This window comes from Hyperoodon ampullatus (assembly GCF_949752795.1).
Source record: "Hyperoodon ampullatus genome assembly, chromosome: 19".
Taxonomy (NCBI): Eukaryota; Metazoa; Chordata; class Mammalia; order Artiodactyla; family Ziphiidae; genus Hyperoodon; species Hyperoodon ampullatus.
Window position 1 is genome coordinate 60,590,705 of NC_136932.1, and position 17,132 is coordinate 60,607,836.

The window sequence follows — 17,132 nt, forward strand, 5'->3', positions numbered from 1 at the left end:
GAGGGTGCGGACACGTGCTAGGGTCGGGGCACGTGCGGACGCGCGGGTCAGTGTCCGCGTACGGACTAGGATGAGGGTACGGCGGAGGCTAAGGTGTGGGGCTGCCGGTGGGTTTCCGTTCCGGGCTAGGGTTAGGGTTAGGGAACGGCAAGGCTGAGGGCACAGGTGAGGGTGCGGACACGTGCTAGGGTCGGGGCACGTGCGGACGCACGGGTCAGTGTCCGCGTACGGACTAGGATGAGGGTACGGCGGAGGGTAAGGTGTGGGGCTGCCGGTGGGTTTCCGTTCCGGGCTAGGGTTAGGGTTAGGGAACGGCAAGGCTGAGGGCACAGGTGAGGGTGCGGACACGTGCTAGGGTCGGGGCCCGTGCGGACGCGCGTGTCAGTGTCCGCGTACGGACTAGGATGAGGGTACGGCGGAGGCTAAGGTGTGGGGCTGCCGGTGGGTTTCCGTTCCGGGCTAGGGTTAGGTTTAGGGAACGGCAAGGCTGAGGGCACAGGTGAGGGTGCGGACACGTGCTAGGGTCGGGGCACGTGCGGACGCGCGGGTCAGTGTCCGCGTACGGACTAGGATGAGGGTACGGCGGAGGCTAAGGTGTGGGGCTGCCGGTGGGTTTCCGTTCCGGGCTAGGGTTAGTGTTAGGGAAGGGCAAGGCTGAGGGCACAGGTGAGGGTGCGGACACGTGCTAGGGTCGGGGCACGTGCGGACGCGCGGGTCAGTGTCCGCGTACGGACTAGGATGAGGGTACGGCGGAGGCTAAGGTGTGGGGCTGCCGGTGGGTTTCCGTTCCGGGCTAGGGTTAGGGTTAGGGAACTGCAAGGCTGAGGGCACAGGTGAGGGTGCGTACACGTGCTAGGGTCGGGGCACGTGCGGACGCGCGGGTCAGTGTCCGCGTACGGACTAGGATGAGGGTACGGCGGAAGCTGAGGTGTGGGGCTGCCGGTGGGTTTCCTTTCCGGGCTAGGGTTAGGGTTAGGGAACGGCAAGTCTGAGGGCACAGGTGAGGGTGCGGACACGTGCTAGGGTCGGGGCACGTGCGGACACGCGGGTCAGTGTCCGCGTACGGACTAGGATGAGGGTACGGCGGAGGCTAAGGTGTGGGGCTGCCGGTGGCTTTCCGTTCCGGGCTAGGGTTAGGGTTAGGGAACGGCAAGGCTGAGGGCACAGGTGAGGGTGCGGACACGTGCTAGGCTCGGGGCACGTGCGGACGCGCGGGTCAGTGTCCGCGTACGGACTAGGCTGAGGGTACGGCGGAGGCTAAGGTGTGGGGCTGCCGGTGGGTTTCCGTTCCGGGCTAGGGTTAGGGTTAGGGAACGGCAAGGCTGAGGGCACAGGTGAGGGTGCGGACACGTGCTAGGGTCGGGGCACGTGCGGACGCGCGGTTCAGTGTCCGCGTACGGACTAGGATGAGGGTACGGCGGAGGCTAAGGTGTGGGGCTGCCGGTGGGTTTCGCTTCCGGGCTAGGATTAGGGTTAGGGAACAGCAAGGCTGAGGGCACAGGTGAGGGTGCGGACACGTGCTAGGGTCGGGGCACGTGCGGACGCGCGGGTCAGTGTCCGCGTACGGACTAGGATGAGGGTACGGCGGAGGCTAAGGTGTGGGGCTGCCGGTGGGTTTCCGTTCCGGGCTAGGGTTAGGGTTAGGGAACGGCAAGGCTGAGGGCACAGGTGAGGGTGCGGACACGTGCTAGGGTCGGGGCACGTGCGGACGCGCGGGTCATTGTCCGCGTACGGACTAGGATGAGGGTACGGCGGAGCCTAAGGTGTGGGGCTGCCGGTGGGTTTCCGTTCCGGGCTAGGGTTAGGGTTAGGGAACGGCAAGGCTGAGGGCACAGGTGAGGGTGCGGACACGTGCTAGGGTCGGGGCACGTGCGGACGCGCGGGTCAGTGTCCGCGTACGGACTAGGATGAGGGTACGGCGGAGGCTAAGGTGTGGGGCTGCCGGTGGGTTTCCTTTCCGGGCTAGGGTTAGGGTTAGGGAACGGCAAGGCTGAGGGCACAGGTGAGGGCGCGGACACGTGCTAGGATCGGGGCACGTGCGGACGCGCGGGTCAGTGTCCGCGTACGGACTAGGATGAGGGTACGGCGGAGCCTAAGGTGTGGGGCTGCCGGTGGGTTTCCGTTCCGGGCTAGGGTTAGGGTTAGGGAACGGCAAGGCTGAGGGCACAGGTGAGGGTGCGGACACGTGCTAGGGTCGGGGCACGTGCGGACGCGCGGGTCAGTGTCCGCGTACGGACTAGGATGAGGGTACGGCGGAGGCTAAGGTGTGGGGCTGCCGGTGGGTTTCCGTTCCGGGCTAGGGTTAGGGTTAGGGAACGGCAAGGCTGAGGGCACAGGTGAGGGTGCGGACACGTGCTAGGGTCGGGGCACGTGCGGACGCGCGGGTCAGTGTCCGCGTACGGACTAGGATGAGGGTACGGCGGAGGCTAAGGTGTGGGGCTGCCGGTGGGTTTCCGTTCCGGGCTAGGGTTAGGGTTAGGGAACGGCAAGGCTGAGGGCACAGGTGAGGGTGCGGACACGTGCTAGGGTCGGGGCACGTGCGGACGCGCTGGTCAGTGTCCGCGTACGGACTAGGATGAGGGTACGGCGGAGGCTAAGGTGTGGGGCTGCCGGTGGGTTTCCGTTCCGGGCTAGGGTTAGGGTTAGGGAACGGCAAGGCTGAGGGCACAGGTGAGGGTGCGGACACGTGCTAGGGTCGGGGCACGTGCGGACGCGCGGGTCAGTGTCCGCGTACGGACTAGGATGAGGGTACGGCGGAGGCTAAGGTGTGGGGCTGCCGGTGGGTTTCCGTTCCGGGCTAGGGTTAGGGTTAGGGAACGGCAAGGCTGAGGGCACAGGTGAGGGTGCGGACATGTGCTAGGGTCGGGGCACGTGCGGACGCGCGGGTCAGTGTCCGCGTACGGACTAGGATGAGTGTACGGCGGAGGCTAAGGTGTGGGGCTGCCGGTGGGTTTCCGTTCCGGGCTAGGATTAGGGTTAGGGAACGGCAAGGCTGAGGGCACAGGTGAGGGTGCGGACACGTGCTAGGGTCGGGGCACGTGCGGACGCGCGGGTCAGTGTCCGCGTACGGACTAGGATGAGGGTAAGGCGGAGGCTAAGGTGTGGGGCTGCCGGTGGGTTTCCGTTCCGGGCTAGGGTTAGGGTTAGGGAACGGCAAGGCTGAGGGCACAGGTGAGGGTGCGGACACGTGCTAGGGTCGGGGCACGTGCGGACGCGCGGGTCAGTGTCCGCGTACGGACTAGGATGAGGGTGCGGCGGAGGCTAAGGTGTGGGGCTGACGGTGGGTTTCCGTTCCGGGCTAGGGTTAGGGTTAGGGAACGGCAAGGCTGAGGGCACAGGTGAGGGTGCGGACACGTGCTAGGGTCGGGGCACGTGCGGACGCGCGGGTCAGTGTCCGCGTACGGACTAGGATGAGGGTACGGCGGAGGCTAAGGTGTGGGGCTGCCGGTGGGTTTCCGTTCCGGGCTAGGGTTAGGGTTAGGGAACGGCAAGGCTGAGGGCACAGGTGAGGGTGCGGACACGTGCTAGGGTCGGGGCACGTGCGGACGCGCGGGTCAGTGTCCGCGTACGGACTAGGATGAGGGTACGGCGGAGGCTAAGGTGTGGGGCTGCCGGTGGGTTTCCGTTCCGGGCTAGGGTTAGGGTTAGGGAACGGCAAGGCTGAGGGCACAGGTGAGGGTGCGGACACGTGCTAGGGTCGGGGCACGTGCCGACGCGCGGGTCAGTGTCCGCGTACGGACTAGGATGAGGGTACGGCGGAGGCTAAGGTGTGGGGCTGCCGGTGGGTTTCTGTTCCGGGCTAGGGTTAGGGTTAGGGAACGGCAAGACTGAGGGCACAGGTGAGGGTGCGGACACGTGCTAGGGTCGGGGCACGTGCGGACGCGCGGGTCAGTGTCCGCGTACGGACTAGGATGAGAGTACGGCGGAGGCTAAGGTGTGGGGCTGCCGGTGGGTTTCCGTTCCGGGCTAGGGTTAGGGTTAGGGAACGGCAAGGCTGAGGGCACAGGTGAGGGTGCGGACACGTGCTAGGGTCGGGGCACGTGCGGACGCACGGGTCAGTGTCCGCGTACGGACTAGGATGAGGGTACGGCGGAGGGTAAGGTGTGGGGCTGCCGGTGGGTTTCCGTTCCGGGCTAGGGTTAGGGTTAGGGAACGGCAAGGCTGAGGGCACAGGTGAGGGTGCGGACACGTGCTAGGGTCGGGGCCCGTGCGGACGCGCGTGTCAGTGTCCGCGTACGGACTAGGATGAGGGTACGGCGGAGGCTAAGGTGTGGGGCTGCCGGTGGGTTTCCGTTCCGGGCTAGGGTTAGGTTTAGGGAACGGCAAGGCTGAGGGCACAGGTGAGGGTGCGGACACGTGCTAGGGTCGGGGCACGTGCGGACGCGCGGGTCAGTGTCCGCGTACGGACTAGGATGAGGGTACGGCGGAGGCTAAGGTGTGGGGCTGCCGGTGGGTTTCCGTTCCGGGCTAGGGTTAGGGTTAGGGAACGGCAAGGCTGAGGGCACAGGTGAGGGTGCGGACACGTGCTAGGGTCGGGGCACGTGCGGACGCGCGGTTCAGTGTCCGCGTACGGACTAGGATGAGGGTACGGCGGAGGCTAAGGTGTGGGGCTGCCGGTGGGTTTCGCTTCCGGGCTAGGATTAGGGTTAGGGAACAGCAAGGCTGAGGGCACAGGTGAGGGTGCGGACACGTGCTAGGGTCGGGGCACGTGCGGACGCGCGGGTCAGTGTCCGCGTACGGACTAGGATGAGGGTACGGCGGAGGCTAAGGTGTGGGGCTGCCGGTGGGTTTCCGTTCCGGGCTAGGGTTAGGGTTAGGGAACGGCAAGGCTGAGGGCACAGGTGAGGGTGCGGACACGTGCTAGGGTCGGGGCACGTGCGGACGCGCGGGTCAGTGTCCGCGTACGGACTAGGATGAGGGTACGGCGGAGCCTAAGGTGTGGGGCTGCCGGTGGGTTTCCGTTCCGGGCTAGGGTTAGGGTTAGGGAACGGCAAGGCTGAGGGCACAGGTGAGGGTGCGGACACGTGCTAGGGTCGGGGCACGTGCGGACGCGCGGGTCAGTGTCCGCGTACGGACTAGGATGAGGGTACGGCGGAGGCTATGGTGTGGGGCTGCCGGTGGGTTTCCTTTCCGGGCTAGGGTTAGGGTTAGGGAACGGCAAGGCTGAGGGCACAGGTGAGGGTGCGGACACGTGCTAGGGTCGGGGCACGTGCGGACGCGCGGGTCAGTGTCCGCGTACGGACTAGGCTGAGGGTACAGAGGAGGCAAAGGTCTGGGGCTGCCGGTGGGTTTCCGTTCCGGGCTAGGGTTAGGGTTAGGGAACGGCAAGGTTGAGGGCACAGGTGAGGGTGCGGACACGTGCTAGGGTCGGGGCACGTGCGGACGCACGGGCCAGTGTCCGGGTACGGATTAGGATGAGGTTACGGAGGAGGCAAAGGTCTGGGGCTGCCGGTGGGTTTCCGTTCCGGGCTAGGGTTAGGGTTAGGGAACGGCAAGGTTGAGGGCACAGGTGAGGGTGCGGACACGTGCTAGGGTCGGGGCACGTGCGGACGCACGGGCCACTGTCCACGTACAGAGTAGGATGAGGGTACGGCAGAGGCTAAGGTGTGGGGCTGCCGGTGGGTTTCCGTTCCGGGCTAGGGTTAGGGTTAGGGAACGGCAAGGTTTAGGGCACAGGTGAGGGTGCGGACACGTGCTAGGGTAGGGGAACGTGCATACGCACGGGTCAGTGTCAGCGTACGGATTAGGATGATGGTACGGCAGAGGGTAAGATGTGGGGCTGCCGGTGGGTTTCCGTTCCGGTCTAGGGTTAGGGTTAGGCAACGAGAAGGTTTAGGGCACAGGTGAGGGTGTGGACACGTGCTAGGGTCGGGGCACGTGCGGACGCACGGGTCAGTGTCAGCGTACGGATTAGGATGAGGGTACGGCAGAGGGTAAGGTGTGGGGCTGCCGGAGGGTTTTCGTTCCGGACTAGGGTTAGGGTTAGGGAACGGCAAGGTTTAGGGCACAGGTGAGGGTGCGGACACGTGCTAGTGTCGGGGCACGTGCGGACGCACGGGTCAGTGTCAGTGTACGGATTAGGATGAGGGTATGGCGGAGGGTAAGGTGTGGGGCTGCCAGTGGTTTTCCGTTCTGGGCTAGGGTTAGGGTTAGGGAACGGCAAGGTTTAGGGCACAGGTGAGGGTGCGGACACGTGCTAGGGTCGGGGCACGTGCGGACGCGTGGGTCAGTGTCCGCGTACGGACTAGGATGAGGGTACGGCGGAAGCTAAGGTGTGGGGCTGCCGTTGGGTTTCCGTTCCGGGCTACGGTTAGGGTTAGGGAACGGCAAGGCTGAGGGCACAGGTGAGGGTGCGGACACGTGCTAGGGTCGGGGCACGTGCGGACGCGCGGGTCAGTGTCCGCGTACGGACTAGGATGAGGGTACGGCGGAGGCTAAGGTGTGGGGCTGCCGGTGGGTTTCCGTTCCGGGCTAGGGTTAGGGTTAGGGAACGGCAAGGCTGAGGGCACAGGTGAGGGTGCGGACACGTGCTAGGGTCGGGGCACGTGCGGACGCGCGGGTCAGTGTCCGCGTACGGACTAGGATGAGGGTACGGCGGAGGCTAAGGTGTGGGGCTGCCGGTGGGTTTCCGTTCCGGGCTAGGGTTAGGGTTAGGGAACGGCAAGGCTGAGGGCACAGGTGAGGGTGTGGACACGTGCTAGGGTCGGGGCACGTGAGGACGCGCGGGTCAGTGTCCGCGTACGGACTAGGATGAGGGTACGGCGGAGGCTAAGGTGTGGGGCTGCCGGTGGGTTTCCGTTCCGGGCTAGGGTTAGGGTTAGGGAACGGCAAGGCTGAGGGCACAGGTGAGGCTGCGGACACGTGCTAGGGTCGGGGCACGTGCGGACGCGCGGGTCAGTGTCCGCGTACGGACTAGGATGAGGGTACGGCGGACGCTAAGGTGTGGGGCTGCCGGTGGGTTTCCCTTCCGGGCTAGGGTTAGGGTTAGGGAACGGCAAGGCTGAGGGCACAGGTGAGGGTGCGGACACGTGCTAGGGTCGGGGCACGTGCGGACGCGCGGGTCAGTGTCCGCGTATGGACTAGGATGAGGGTACGGCGGAGGCTAAGGTGTGGGGCTGCCGGTGGGTTTCGCTTCCGGGCTAGGGTTAGGGTTAGGGAACGGCAAGGCTGAGGGCACAGGTGAGGGTTCGGACACGTGCTAGGGTCGGGGCACGTGCGGACGCGCGGGTCAGTGTCCGCGTACGGACTAGGATGAGGGTACGGCGGAGGCTAAGGTGTGAGGCTGCCGGTGGGTTTCCGTTCCGGGCTAGGGTTAGGGTTAGGGAACGGCAAGGCTGAGGGCACAGGTGAGGGTGCGGACACGTGCTAGGGTCGGGGCACGTGCGGACGCGCGGGTCAGTGTCCGCGTACGGACTAGGATGAGGGTACGGCGGAGGCTAAGGTGTGGGGCTGCCGGTGGGTTTCGCTTCCGGGCTAGGGTTAGGGTTAGGGAACGGCAAGGCTGAGGGCACAGGTGATGGTGCGGACACGTGCTAGGGTCGGGGCACGTGCGGACGCGCGGGTCAGTGTCCGCGTACGGACTAGGATGAGGGTACGGCGGAGGCTAAGGTGTGGGGCTGCCGGTGGGTTTCCGTTCCGGGCTAGGGTTAGGGTTAGGGAACGGCAAGGCTGAGGGCACAGGTGAGGGTGCGGACACGTGCTAGGGTCGGGGCACGTGCGGAAGCGCGGGTCAGTGTCCGCGTAGGGACTAGGATGAGGGTACTGCGGAGGCTAAGGTGTGGGGCTACCGGTGGGTTTCCCTTCCCGGCTAGGGTTAGGGTTAGGGAACGGCAAGGCTGAGGGCACAGGTGAGGGTGCGGACACGTGCTAGGGTCGGGGCACGTGCGGACGCGCGGGTCAGTGTCCGCGTACGGACTAGGATGAGGGTACGGCGGAGGCTAAGGTGTGGGGCTGCCCGTGGGTTTCGCTTCCGGGCTAGGGTTAGGGTTAGGGAACGGCAAGCCTGAGGGCACAGGTGAGGGTGCGGACACGTGCTAGGGTCGGGGCATGTGCGGACGCGCGGGTCAGTGTCCGCGTACGGACTAGGATGAGGGTACGGCGGAGGCTAAGGTGTGGGGCTGTCGGTGGGTTTCCGTTCCGGGCTAGGGTTAGGGTTAGGGAACGGCAAGCCTGAGGGCACAGGTGAGGATGCGGACACGTGCTAGGGTCGGGGCACGTGCGGACGCGCGGGTCAGTGTCCGCGTACGGACTAGGATGAGGGTACGGCGGAGGCTAAGGTGTGGGGCTGCCGGTGGGTTTCCGTTCCGGGCTAGGGTTAGGGTTAGGGAACGGCAAGGCTGAGGGCACAGGTGAGGGTGCGGACACGTGCTAGGGTCGGGGCACGTGCGGACGCGCAGGTCAGTGTCCGCGTACGGACTAGGATGAGGGTACGGCGGAGGCTAAGGTGTGGGGCTGCCGGTGGGTTTCCGTTCCGGGCTAGGGTTAGGGTTAGGGAACGGCAAGGCTGAGGGCACAGGTGAGGGTGCGGACACGTGCTAGGGTCAGGGCACGTGCGGACGCGCGGGTCAGTGTCCGCGTACGGACTAGGATGAGGGTACGGCAGAGGCTAAGGTGTGGGGCTGCCGGTGGGTTTCCTTCCGGGCTAGGGTTAGGGTTAGGGAACGGCAAGGCTGAGGGCACAGGTGAGGGTGCGGACACGTGATAGGGTCGGGGCACGTGCGGACGCGCGGGTCAGTGTCCGCGTACGGACTAGGATGAGGGTACGGCGGAGGCTAAGGTGTGGGGCTGCCGGTGGGTTTCTGTTCCGGGCTAGGGTTAGGGTTAGGGAACGGCAAGGCTGAGGGCACAGGTGAGGGTGCGGACACGTGCTAGGGTCGGGGCACGTGCGGACGCGCGGGTCAGTGTCCGCGTACGGACTAGGATGAGGGTACGGCGGAGGCTAAGGTGTGGGGCTGCCGGTGGGTTTCCGTTCCGGGCTAGAGTTAGGGTTAGGGAACAGCAAGGCTGAGGGCACAGGTGAGGGTGCGGACACGTGCTAGGGTCGGGGCACGTGCGGACGCGCGGGTCAGTGTCCGCGTACGGACTAGGATGAGGGTACGGCGGAGGCTAAGGTGTGGGGCTGCCGGTGGGTTTCCGTTCCGGGCTAGGGTTAGGGTTAGGGAACGGCAAGGCTGAGGGCACAGGTGAGGGTGCGGACACGTGCTAGGGTCGGGGCACGTGCGGACGCGCGGGTCAGTGTCCACGTACGGACTAGGATGAGGGTACGGCGGAGGCTAAGGTGTGGGGCTGCCGGTGGGTTTCCGTTCTGGGCTAGGGTTAGGGTTAGGGAACGGCAAGGCTGAGGGCACAGGTGAGGGTGCAGACACGTGCTAGGGTCGGGGCACGTGCGGACGCGCGGGTCAGTGTCCGCGTACGGACTAGGATGAGGGTACGGCGGAGGCTAAGGTGTGGGGCTGACGGTGGGTTTCCGTTCCGGGCTAGGGTTAGGGTTAGGGAACGGCAAGGCTGAGGGCACAGGTGAGGGTGCGGACACGTGCTAGGGTCGGGGCACGTGCGGACGCACGGGTCAGTGTCCGCGTATGGACTAGGATGAGGGTACGGCGGAGGCTAAGGTGTGGGGCTGCCGGTGGGTTTCCGTTCAGGGCTAGGCTTAGGGTTAGGGAACGGCAAGGCTGAGGGCACAGGTGAGGGTGCGGACACGTGCTAGGGTCGGGGCACGTGCGGATGCGCGGGTCAGTGTCTGCGTACGGACTAGGATGAGGGTACGGAGGAGGCTAAGGTGTGGGGCTGCCGGTGGGTTTCCGTTCCGGGCTAGGGTTAGGGTTAGGGAACGGCAAGGCTGAGGGCACAGGTGAGGGGGCGGACACGTGCTAGGGTCGGGGCACGTGCGGACGCGCGGGTCAGTGTCCGCGTACGGACTAGGATGAGGGTACGGCGGAGGCTAAGGTGTGGGGCTGCCGGTGGGTTTCCGTTACGGGCTAGGGTTAGGGTTAGGGAACGGCAAGGCTGAGGGCACAGGTGAGGGTGCGGACACGTGCTAGGGTCGGGGCACGTGCGGACGCGCGGGTCAGTGTCCGCGTACGGTCTAGGATGAGGGTACGGCGGAGGCTAAGGTGTGGGGCTGCCGGTGGGTTTCCGTTCCGGGCTAGGGTTAGGGTTAGGGAACGGCAAGGCTGAGGGCACAGGTCAGGGTGCAGACACGTGCTAGGGTCGGGGCACGTGCGGACGCGCGGTTCAGTGTCCGCGTACGGACTAGGATGAGGGTACGGCGGAGGCTAAGGTGTGGGGCTGCCGGTGGGTTTCCCTTCCGGGCTAGGGTTAGGGTTAGGGAACGGCAAGGCTGAGGGCACAGGTCAGGGTGCGGACACGTGCTAGGTTCGGGGCACGTGCGGACGCGCGGGTCAGTGTCCGCGTACGGACTAGGATGAGGGTACGGCGGAGGCTAAGGTGTGGGGCTGCCGGTGGGTTTCCTTTCCGGGCTAGGGTTAGGGTTAGGGAACGGCAAGGCTGAGGGCGCAAGTGAGGGTGCGGACACGTGCTAGTGTCGGGGCACGTGCGGACGCGCGGGTCAGTGTCCGCGTACGGATCAGGATGAGGGTACGGCGGAGGCTAAGGTGTGGGGCTGCCGGTGGGTTTCCGTTCCGGGCTAGGGTTAGGGTTAGGGAACGGCAAGGCTGAGGGCACAGGTGAGGGTGCGGACACGTGCTAGGGTCGGGGCACGTGCGGACGCGCGGTTCAGTGTCCGCGTACGGATTAGGATGAGGGTACGGAGGAGGCTAAGGTGTGGGGCTGCCGGTGGGTTTCCGTTCCGGGCTAGGGTTAGGGTTAGGGAACGGCAAGGCTGAGGGCACAGGTGAGGGTGCGGACACGTGCTAGGGTCGGGGCACGTGCGGACACGCGGGTCAGTGTCCGCGTACGGACTAGGATGAGGGTACGGCGGAGGCTAAGGTGTGGGGCTGCCGGTGGGTTTCCGTTCCAGGCTAGGGTTAGGGTTAGGGAACGGCAAGGCTGAGGGCACAGGTGAGGGTGCGGACACGTGCTAGGGTCGGGGCACGTGCGGACGCGCGGGTCAGTGTCCGCGTACGGACTAGGATGAGGGTACGGCGGAGGCTAAGGTGTGGGGTTGCCTGTGGGTTTCCCTTCCGGGCTAGGGTTAGGGTTAGGGAACGGCAAGGCTGAGGGCACAGGTGGGGGTGCGGACACGTGCTAGGGTCGGGGCACGTGCGGACGTGAGGGTCAGTGTCCGCGTACGGACTAGGATGAGGGTACGGCAGCGGCTAAGGTGTGGGGCTGCCGGCGGGTTTCCGTTCCGGGCTAGGGTTAGGGTTAGGGAACGGCAAGGCTGAGGGCACAGGTGAGGGTGCGGACACGTGCTAGGGTCGGGGCACGTGCGGACGCGCGGGTCAGTGTCCGCGTACGGACTAGGATGAGGGTACGGCGGAGGCTAAGGTGTGGGGCTGCCGGTGGGTTTCCGTTCCGGGCTAGGTTTAGGGTTAGGGAACGGCAAGGCTGAGGGCACAGGTGAGGGTGCGGACACGTGCTAGGGTCGGGGCACGTGCGGACGCGCGGGTCAGTGTCCGCGTACGGACTAGGATGAGGGTACGGCGGAGGCTAAGGTGTGGGGCTGCCGGTGGGTTTCCATTCCGGGCTAGGGTTAGGGTTAGGGAACGGCAAGGCTGAGGGCACAGGTGAGGGTGCGGACACGTGCTAGGGTCGGGGCACGTGCGGACGCGCGGGTCAGTGTCCGCGTACGGACTAGGATGAGGGTACGGCGGAGGCTAAGGTGTGGGGCTGCCGGTGGGTTTCCGTTCTGGGCTAGGGTTAGGGTTAGGGAACGGCAAGGCTGAGGGCACAGGTGAGGGTGCGGACACGTGCTAGGGTCGGGGCATGTGCGGACGCGCGGGTCAGTGTCCGCGTACGGACTAGGATGAGGGTACGGCGGAGGCTAAGGTGTGGGGCTGCCGGTGGGTTTCCGTTCCGGGCTAGGGTTAGGGTTAGGGAACGGCAAGGCTGAGGGCACAGGTGAGGGTGCGGACACGTGCTAGGGTCGGGGCACGTGCGGACGCGTGGGTCAGTGTCCGCGTACGGACTAGGATGAGGGTACGGCGGAGGCTAAGGTGTGGGGCTGCCGGTGGGTTTCCGTTCCGGGCTAGGGTTAGGGTTAGGGAACGGCAAGGCTGAGGGCACAGGTGAGGGTGCGGACACGTGCTAGGGTCGGGGCACGTGCGGACGCGCGGGTCAGTGTCCGCGTACGGACTAGGATGAGGGTACGGCGGAGGCTAAGGTTTGGGGCTGCCGGTGGGTTTCCGTTCCGGGCTAGGGTTAGGGTTAGGGAACGGCAAGGCTGAGGGCACAGGTGAGGGTGCGGACACGTGCTAGGGTCGGGGCACGTGCGGACTCGCGGGTCAGTGTCCGCGTACGGACTAGGATGAGGGTACGGCGGAGCCTAAGGTGTGGGGCTGCCGGTGGGTTTCCGTTCCGGGCTAGGGTTAGGGTTAGGGAACGGCAAGGCTGAGGGCACAGGTCAGGGTGCGGACACGTGCTAGGGTCGGGGCACGTGCGGACGCGCGGGTCAGTGTCCACGTACGGACTAGGATGAGGGTACGGCGGAGGCTAAGGTGTGGGGCTGCCGGTGGGTTTCCCTTCTGGGCTAGGGTTAGGGTTAGGGAACGGCAAGGCTGAGGGCACAGGTCAGGGTGCGGACACGTGCTAGGGTCGGGGCACGTGCGGACGCGCGGGTCAGTGTCCGCGTACGGACTAGGATGAGGGTACGGCGGAGGCTAAGGTGTGGGGCTGCCGGTGGGTTTCCATTCCGGGCTAGGGTTAGGGTAAGGGAACGGTAAGGGTGAGGGCACAGGTGAGGGTGCGGACACGTGCTAGGGTCGGGGCACGGGCGGACGCGCGGGTCAATGTCCGCGTACGGATCAGGATGAGGGTACGGCGGAGGCTAAGGTGTGGGGCTGCCGGTGGGTTTCCGTTCCGGGCTAGGGTTAGGGTTAGGGAACGGCAAGGCTGAGGGCACAGGTGAGGGTGCGGACACGTGCTAGGGTCGGGGCACGTGCGGACGCGCGGGTCAGTGTCCGCGTACGGACTAGGATGAGGGTACGGCGGAGGCTAAGGTGTGCGGCTGCCGGTGGGTTTCCGTTCCGGGCTAGGGTTAGGGTTAGGTAACGGCAAGGCTGAGGGCACAGGTGAGGGTGCGGACACGTGCTAGGGTCGGGGCACGTGCGGACGCGCGGGTCAGTGTCCGCGTACGGACTAGGATGAGGGTACGGCGGAGGCTAAGGTGTGGGGCTGCCTGTGGGTTTCCCTTCCGGGCTAGGGTTAGGGTTAGGGAACGGCAAGGCTGAGGGCACAGGTGGGGGTGCGGACACGTGCTAGGGTCGGGGCACGTGCGGACATGAGGGTCAGTGTCCGCGTACGGACTAGGATGAGGGTACGGCAGAGGCTAAGGTGTGGGGCTGCCGGTGGGTTTCTGTTCCGGGCTAGGGTTAGGGTTAGGGAACGGCAAGGCTGAGGGCACAGGTGAGGGTGCGGACACGTGCTAGGGTTGGGGCACGTGCGGACGCGCGGGTCAGTGTCCGCGTACGGACTAGGATGAGGGTACGGCGGAGGCTAAGGTGTGGGGCTGCCGGTGGGTTTCCGTTCCGGGCTAGGTTTAGGGTTAGGGAATGGCAAGGCTGAGGGCACAGGTGAGGGTGCGGACACGTGCTAGGGTCGGGGCACGTGCGGACGCGCGGGTCAGTGTCCGCGTACGGACTAGGATGAGGGTACGGCGGAGGCTAAGGTGTGGGGCTGCCGGTGGGTTTCCGTTCCGGGCTAGGGTTAGGGTTAGTGAACGGCAAGGCTGAGGGCACAGGTGAGGGTGCGGACACGTGCTAGGGTCGGGGCACGTGCGGACGCGCGGGTCAGTGTCCGCGTACGGACTAGGATGAGGGTACGGCGGAGGCTAAGGTGTGGGGCTGCCGGTGGGTTTCCGTTCCGGGCTAGGGTTAGGGTTAGGGAACGGCAAGGCTGAGGGCACAGGTGAGGGTGCGGACACGTGCTAGGGTCGGGGCACGTGCGGACGCGTGAGTCAGTGTCCGCGTACGGACTAGGATGAGGGTACGGCGGAGGCTAAGGTGTGGGGCTGCCGGTGGATTTCCGTTCCGGGCTAGGGTTAGGGTTAGGGAACGGCAAGGCTGAGGGCACAGGTGAGGGTGCGGACACGTGCTAGGGTCGGGGCACGTGCGGACGCGCGGGTCAGTGTCCGCGTACGGACTAGGATGAGGGTACGGCGGAGGCTAAGGTGTGGGGCTGCTGGTGGGTTTCCGTTCCGGGCTAGGGTTAGGGTTAGGGAACGGCAAGGCTGAGGGCACAGGTGAGGGTGCGGACACGTGCTAGGGTCGGGGCACGTGCGGACGCGCGGGTCAGTGTCCGCGTACGGACTAGGATGAGGGTACGGCGGAGGCTAAGGTGTGGGGCTGCCGGTGGGTTTCCGTTCCGGGCTAGGGTTAGGTTTAGGGAACGGCAAGGCTGAGGGCACAGGTGAGGGTGCGGACACGTGCTAGGGTCGGGGCACGTGCGGACGCGCGGGTCAGTGTCCGCGTACGGCCTAGGATGAGGGTACGGCGGAGGCTAAGGTGTGGGGCTGCCGGTGGGTTTCCGTTCCGGGCTAGGGTTAGGGTTAGGGAATGGCAAGGCTGAGGGCACAGGTGAGGGTGCGGACACGTGCTAGGGTCGGGGCACGTGCGGACGCGCGGGTCAGTGTCCGCGTACGGACTAGGATGAGGGTACGGTGGAGGCTAAGGTGTGGGGCTGCCGGTGGGTTTCCGTTCCGGGCTAGGGTTAGGGTTAGGGAACGGCAAGGCTGAGGGCACAGGTGAGGGTGCGGACACGTGCTAGGGTCGGGGCACGTGCGGACGCGCGGGTCAGTGTCCGCGTAAGGACTAGGATGAGGGTACGGCGGAGGCTAAGGTGTGGGGCTGCCGGTGGGTTTCCGTTCCGGGCTAGGGTTAGGGTTAGGGAACGGCAAGGCTGAGGGCACAGGTGAGGGTGCGGACACGTGCTAGGGTCGGGGCACGTGCGGACGCGCGGGTCAGTGTCCGCGTACGGACTAGGATGAGGGTACGGCGGAGGCTAAGGTGTGGGGCTGCCGGTGGGTTTCCGTTCAGGGCTAGGGTTAGAGTTAGGGAACGGCAAGGCTGAGGGCAAAGGTGAGGGTGCGGACACGTGCTAGGGTCGGGGCACGTGCGGACGCGCGGGTCAGTGTCCGCGTACGGACTAGGATGAGGGTACGGCGGAGGCTAAGGTGTGGGGCTGCCGGTGGGTTTCCGTTCCGGGCTAGGGTTAGGGTTAGGGAACGGCAAGGCTGAGGGCACAGGTGAGGGTGCGGACACGTGCTAGGGTCGGGGCACGTGCGGACGCGCGGGTCAGTGTCCGCGTACGGACTAGGATGAGGGTACGGCGGAGGCTAAGGTGTGGGGCTGCCGGTGGGTTTCCGTTCCGGGCTAGGGTTAGGGTTAGGGAACGGCAAGGCTGAGGGCACAGGTGAGGGTGCGGACACGTGCTAGGGTCGGGGCACGTGCTGACGCGCGGGTCAGTGTCCGCGTACGGACTAGGATGAGGGTACGGCGGAGGCTAAGGTGTGGGGCTGCCGGTGGGTTTCCGTTCCGGGCTAGGGTTAGGGTTAGGGAACGGCAAGGCTGAGGGCACAGGTGAGGGTGCGGACACGTGCTAGGGTCGGGGCACGTGCGGACGCGCGGGTCAGTGTCCGCGTACGGACTAGGATGAGGGTACGGCGGAGGCTATGGTGTGGGGCTGCCGGTGGGTTTCCGTTCCGGGCTAGGGTTAGGGTTAGGGAACGGCAAGGCTGAGGGCACAGGTGAGGGTGCGGACACGTGCTAGGGTCGGGGCACGTGCGGACGCGCGGGTCAGTGTCCGCGTATGGACTAGGATGAGGGTACGGCGGAGGCTAAGGTGTGGGGCTGCCGGTGGGTTTCCGTTCCGGGCTAGGGTTAGGGTTAGGGAACGGCAAGGCTGAGGGCACAGGTGAGGGTGCGGACTCATGCTGGGGTCGGGGCACGTGCGGACGCGCATGTCAGTGTCCGCGTACGGACTAGGATGAGGGTACGGCGGAGGCTAAGGTGTGGGGCTGCCGGTGGGTTTCCGTTCCGGGCTAGGGTTAGGGTTAGGGAACGGCAAGGCTGAGGGCACAGGTGAGGGTGCGGACACGTGCTAGGGTCGGGGCACGTGCGGACGCACGGGTCAGTGTCCGCGTACGGACTAGGATGAGGGTACGGCGGAGGGTAAGGTGTGGGGCTGCCGGTGGGTTTCCGTTCCGGGCTAGGGTTAGGGTTAGGGAACGGCAAGGCTGAGGGCACAGGTGAGGGTGCGGACACGTGCTAGGGTCGGGGCACGTGCGGACGCGCGGGTCAGTGTCCGCGTACGGACTAGGATGAGGGTACGGCGGAGGCTAAGGTGTGGGGCTGCCGGTGGGTTTCCGTTCCGGGCTAGGGTTAGGGATAGGGAACGGCAAGGCTGAGGGCATAGGTGAGGGTGCGGACACGTGCTAGGGTCGGGGCACGTGCGGACGCGCGGGTCAGTGTCCGCGTACGGACTAGGATGAGGGTACGGCGGAGGCTAAGGTGTGGGGCTGCCGGTGGGTTTCGCTTCCGGGCTAGGGTTAGGGTTAGGGAACGGCAAGGCTGAGGGCACAGGTGAGGGTGCGGACACGTGCTAGGGTCGGGGCACGTGCGGACGCGTGGGTCAGTGTCCGCGTACGGACTAGGATGAGGGTACGGCGGAGGCTAAGGTGTGGGGATGCCGGTGGGTTTCCGTTCCGGGCTAGGGTTAGGGTTAGGGAACGGCAAGGCTGAGGGCACAGGTGAGGGCGCGGACACGTGCTAGGATCGGGGCACGTGCTTACGCGCGGGTCAGTGTCCGCGTACGGACTAGTATGAGGGTACGGCGGAGGCTAAGGTGTGGGGCTGCCGGTGGGTTTCCGTTCCGGGCTAGGGTTAGGGTTAGGGAACGGCAAGGCTGAGGGCACAGGTGAGGGTGCGGACACGTGCTAGGGTCGGGGCACGTGCGGACGCGCGGGTCAGTGTCCGCGTACGGACTAGGATGAGGGTACGGCGGAGGCTAAGGTGTGG